This window comes from Grampus griseus (genome assembly GCF_964374135.1).
Source record: "Grampus griseus genome assembly, chromosome: 6".
NCBI lineage: Eukaryota > Metazoa > Chordata > Mammalia > Artiodactyla > Delphinidae > Grampus > Grampus griseus.
This window is the reverse complement of record NC_139000.1, coordinates 89,501,630-89,507,675: the sequence shown is the minus strand read 5'-3', so window position 1 is coordinate 89,507,675 and position 6,046 is coordinate 89,501,630. Positions and strand designations below refer to the sequence as shown.

The window sequence follows — 6,046 nt, the reverse complement described above, 5'->3', positions numbered from 1 at the left end:
TGAATAAGTGTGGTCCATCTATACAATGGAATATTACTTGGCAATAAAAAGGAGTGAAGTACTGACACATGCTATGACATGAATGAACCTTGAAAACATTATAAGTGGAAGAAACCAGTCACAAAAGACCACATATTATATGATTCCATTTATATGAAATGTGCAGAATAGGCAAATTGATAGAAACAGTGGATTTGTGGTTACCTAAGGCTGGGAGTAAATGACATTAATCAGGACAGGGTTTCTTTTTGGAGTGATAAAAATGTTCTGAAACTGATTGTGGTGATGGCTGCTAAGCTTGAATATATTAAAAACCTTTGAACTGTATACTTTAAATGGTAAATTGTACAGTATGTGAATTATATCCACAATAAAGCTGTTATTAAAAATAATAATAGCAATGGGAGTTTAAATGAATAAAATTGGCTTAAGTTGATAATTTTAAAAACTGAGTGAGAAGTAGATGAAAGTTCATTGTAGTGTTTTGTCTACTTTTGCTTCTATTGAAAATTTTCCTTAATAAAAAGGAAATCTCTTTTTTACATTTGGTAGTGTATATATATGTCCATGCCAAGATAGCTAGTGGGAAGCAGCCACATAGCACAGGGAGATCAGCTCGGTGCTTTGTGACCACCTAGAGGGGTGGGATAGGGAGGGTGGGAAGGAGACGCAAGAGGGAGGGGATATGGGTATATATGTATACGTATAGCTGATTCACTTTGTTATACAGCAGCAACTAACACAACATTGTAAAGCAATTATACTCCAATAAAAGTGTTAAAAACTAAAAATTTTTTTTTTTAAAAAAGGAAATCTCCAGTACTCAAACTGCAAGTTTTAATATTAGGAATTCATATGACTGATTGCACCTTCCATGTAGAGCTGGCATGGCACATGCTTTTGCCCCTTGGCCTAATTTGTCCTTGTGTTTCTGCCCCTTGCAGCCTTTGTAACCTCTTCCCCTGTCTACGGAAGGGCTCGTTTTAAAGGTCCCTCAGTAAGCTCTTCCCCTGTCTTTAGAAGGTCTCGTTTTAAAGGGCCCTCTGTAAGCTCTTTCCTTTGACTATGGAAGGGCTCGTTTTAAAGCAGTTATCTTTATTTTCATGCTGTTATTTTACCAAGGGAGAGATGTCACTGCTGGGAATATGTACCTTGTTACAGCACTGGTCGTCTTTATTCCCGTGGTGGCGGATCTGTTTTAGAGCTTCCCAGAGCCTGTGATAGAAACTGTATTGAGAAAAAATGTGCACTGGGAAAAAATGCCACCTGCCCCTACTTTATAGTAATGTGGAACACACAGTACATCTGCATCGGGTCTGTGGGAGAACTGGAGCCAGAGAGGGAGCTTCTAGGATGAAAGAAAGATACGTAGGATAAAAACACATTGCCTTGTTAGAATGAGGATAAAGGCTTTTTCTTTCCCTTCGATAAGCACCCTTTGCTGATTTAATCCAGAAGAATGCTTTGAGCCAATGAAGTGTGGTAGGCTTTGGTGGGGGGGGAGGAGAAAAAGGGGATGCAAAGATGACTTTGCAATCAAGTGCTTACACTCAAGATATCTACAATCCTCTAGAGAATGTGAAGAAAAAAACCCATATATGAATAGCTATAATAAGTTAGATTTTGATAAGTACAAAAGAGAAGCACATCAAAATACTGGGAAGATTTGGAGGGTAGGGTGTGAGAAGCCACATCCGTTTATGGGAGAATCAGGAAGATGAACTGAGATGGGTGACCTTTGACAGAGACATTTGAGGTTGGATAAGACTTTGATAGATGTAAAAGACAGCATTAATAAAGACACAGAAGCCAGAAAATACAGAGTATATTTGAGAAATAACAAGTAATCTTCAGCTGGAGTATAAAAAGATGTAAACATGAACTAAAAAGCTCAGAAAGCATTACTTAAATGTAGATCATGGAAGTCTTGAATGATAGGTTAAGCACTTTTTTAAATAATTATATATTTTTGGCTGCATTGGGTCTTAGTTGCTGTGCACGGGCTTTTCTCTAGTTGTGGTGCGTGGGCTTCTCATTGTTGTGGCTTCTCTTGTTGTGGAGCACGGGTTCTAGGCATTTGGGCTTCAGTAATTGTGACTTGCAGGCTCCAGAGTGCAGGCTCAGTAGCTGTGGTGCACGGGCTTAGCTGCTCTGCGGCCTGTGGGATCTTCCCGGACCAGGGCTCGAACCTCTGTCCCCTGCATTGGCAGGCGGATTCTTAACCACTGCGCCACCAGGGAAGCCCTGGACTTGCTTTTGAGAGTTTGTTACTCTGCAGCAAGGTCCGCTTTTTCTTTTTAACATCTTTATTGGAGTATAATTGCTTTACAATAATAGTGTGTTAGCTTCTGCTTTATATCAAAGTGAATCAGCTATACATATACATATATCACCATATCTCTTCCCTCTGCATCTCCCTCCCTCCTGCCCTACCTATCCCACCCCTCTAGGTGGCCACAAAGCACCGAGCTGATCTCCCTGTGCTATGCGGCTGCTTCCCACTAGCTATCGGTTTTACCTTTGGTAGTGTATACATGTCCATGCCACTCTCTCACTTTGTCACAGCTTACCCTTCCCCCTCCCCACGTCCTCAAGTCCATTCTCTAGTAGGTCTGCGTCTTTATTCCCGTCCTGCCCCTAGGTTCTTCATAACCTTTTTTTTTTTTTTAGATTCCATATATATGTGTTAGCATACGGTATTTGTTTTTCTTTCTGACTTAGTTCACTCTGTATGACAGACTCTAGGTCCATCCACCTCACTACAAATAACTCAATTTCATTTCTTTTTATAGCTGAGTAATATTCCATTGTATATATGTGCCACATCTTCTTTATCCATTCATCTGTTGATGGACATTTAGGTTGCTTCCATGTCCTGGCTATTGTAAATAGAGCTGCAATGAACATTGTGGTACATGACTCTTTTTGAATTATGGTTTTCTCAGGGTACATGCCCAATAGTGGGATTGCTGGGTTATATGGTAGTTCTATTTTTAGTTTTTAAAGGAACCTCCATACTGTTCTGCATAGTGGCTGTATCAATTTACATTCCCACCAACAGTGCAAGAGGGTTGCCTTTTCTCCAAACCCTCTCCAGCATTTATTGTTTGTAGATTTTTTGATGATGGCCATTCTGACTGGTGTGAGGTGATACCTAAGATCCACTTTTGAGACATGGATTTCAGAGGCCTTCACATGAGACATTATGGCTAATGTTTAGAAATGGATGAGATTACCAGGGGCAAAGTGAAGAGGCCAAAACAATATTGGGGAACACTAGCCATTAAAGAGCAACCCTGGTGGCACAGTGGTTAAGAATCCGCCTGCCAGTACAGGGGACACAGGTTCGATCCCTGGTCCGGGAAGATCCCATATTGCCACGAAGCAGCTAAGCCCGTGCGCCACAACTACTGAGCCTGCGTGCTACAACTCCTGAAGCCCACGCGCCCAGAGCCCGTGCTCTGCAACGAGAAGCCACCACAATGAGAAGTCCGCGCACTGCAACGAAGAGTAGCCCCCACTCACTGCAACTAGAGAAAGCCCACGTGCAACAACAAAGACCCAATGCAGCCAAAAATCAATAAATTAAATAAGTAAATTTAAAAAATAAATAAGTAAAGTACAATGGTACATCTTAACTATTAAAAAAAAAAAAAGAGCAAACTGAAAGGCATGATAGGTGGAAGCCAAGTAAGCAAAGAATGTCCAGGAGGAAGCACTGTCCACCTTTTTATAAGATTGATCACTGACTAAAAAATTAGTGTGTCATCGTGGTTAAAAACCTGGAGCCAGACTGCTGGGATCAAATCCTAGGTCTGCCACAAGGTATCCAATCTTTGTTTTCCAATTTTCACACCCCCAAAAAATAGGAATAAGTAAATGTAGCTCCCTCAAAGGGCTATTTTTTTTTTACACTGTATATCTTAATTTTATTTTTTTAACATCTCTATTGGAGTATTATTGCTTTACAATGGTGTGTTAGTTTCTGCTTTATAACAAAGTGAACCAGCTATACATATACATATATCCCCATATCTCCTCCCTCTTGCGTCTCCCTCCCACCCTCCCTATCCCACCCCTCTAGGTGGTCACAAAGCACCAAGCTGATCTCCCTGTGCTATGCAGCTGCTTCCCACTAGCTATCTATTTTACATTTTGTAGTGTATATATATCACTGCTACTCTCTTACTTCGTCCCAGCTTACCCTTCCCCCTCCCCGTGTCCTCAAGTCCATTCTCTTCATCTGCCCCTAGGTTCCTTAGAACCATTTTTTTTTTTTTTTGAGATTCCATATATATGTGTTAGCATACGGTATTTGTTTTTCTTTCTGATTTGCTTCACTCTGTATGACAGACTCTAGGTCCATCCATCTCACTACAAGTAACTCAATTTCGTTCCTTTTTACCTCATAGGGCTATTGTGAGGATTAAATGAATAAATGCAAGTAAGGCTTTTGGAAGAATGTCTGAAAATGTTCTTTACATACCACCTATTAGTATTAAGTATTACTCATATGGTACAATTTGGGGAAAATAAATTCAAGAGAATTAAGTCAGTTGCAGTAGGTAAAGGACCATGTGAGTAGAGAAGTAATTAAGGCCAAGGTAAGACAATTCTTTTCCCAAAAGATGGAATTACAAACGAAAGAAAAATAATGCGGTAGTTTAAGGAGGAACAAAATTGATTTAGGAAAAAAGCTTTAGTTTTAGTGACTTCAAGTGATTTTCTAAAAGTATTATATTTGTTTCATGAATTCAGTGATCATTTTTATTGTAGTATTTGAGAGGAAATAAGGATAGATGGTCATTGAGATTCTTTTTTTCTACCTTGAAGTCCTTAATAAACCCAGTAAGTTGTAGTAATTCATTTGTTTCCAAACTTCAATGGATTTCAAGTGGGTAGTATTTTGTATTTACCATAAAATGGGATTGTGGCAGAAGCTTTAATGCAGTTTTGGTTGCTTATGATTTTTATTAGTGATTTGTCTTTTGCAAACATATAACGAAAAATGGTTAACAGCTGTGGGATGAAAAACACAAACATTAAATACAGGAAATTAATTGCAGTGATTTCAGGAATCATTTCCAGTATTTAAAAAATTTTGCTGTCTTTTCTTTTTAGAAAAGGCTGATTTAGCTACTTTAAGCTTCTCTATTCAGATCATAGACTAATCTATTTGTTTAGATGATTCTAACCTTAGCACTAACCTTATAATTTAATTTAATTTCAAGAACTGGATTCTTACAATTTCAGTGAACATTTCACTTCTACTTATGTTCTTATAAGTGGTATGATGTCACAATTTTATTTTTATGATATATTGTAGAAAAATGAATTTAAAAAAGAAAGAAAAATGAATTTTATTTATTAAAACTATTAGAACTTTAGAACATTTTAATTTTAGGATGATTATCATTGTTAGGTATTCTTCTGTTTTTAAAGGACTTCTTAATCTTTTATTTTTCTTGCAGTGAATTATTGTCCAGTGTAACAGTTATGCATGTTTCATGAATCTTTATGGTTTACAAAGCATTTTCACATATACTTTTATTATTCAATTCTTATAGCAACTTATTTGATCAGTATTCTCATACCTACCCTTTATAGATGAGAAGACAGGTTCAGAGAGATTGTGATTTGCCCAAGACTATAAGTGGAACTGGACTTCTGTGTATGTTTTTCCAACTCAGAGCTCTGTATCCCTGGGCTCTTTCTGTTACATCACTATTGGTGCTATTATTTTAATCACACTTTAATCTTGCCCCTACAGTTTTACCAAACAAAAATACGAACTATTTTGTTTCAGGTTTCCAAATTTGTGTCAGAATTTAGAAATTAAGTAAATTTTATATAAAGCAGTAGTTCTCAACCAGCTGCAATTTGGCTCCACCCCTTCCACCGGGACATTGGCGTTTTGGGGAGAAATTGTTGATTGTCACACTGGGGCCAGCGTGCAAGTGCTGCTGGCATCTAGTGAGTAGAGACAGGGAGCTGCCAGACATTCCGCAACAGACAGGATAGCACTCCACACAGAGAATGATCCAGC

The 6,046-nt window shown here is 38.4% G+C and overlaps 1 protein-coding gene across 2 annotated transcripts in view; it reads left to right on the top strand.

The window, feature by feature from the left end:
* The window catches only part of CENPP (centromere protein P), a gene marked incomplete at its 5' end in the record, with an annotated part of 225,545 nt that overhangs the window by 99,299 nt on the left and 120,200 nt on the right, over positions 1-6,046 (top strand). The gene's annotated exons all lie outside the window — the stretch shown is intronic.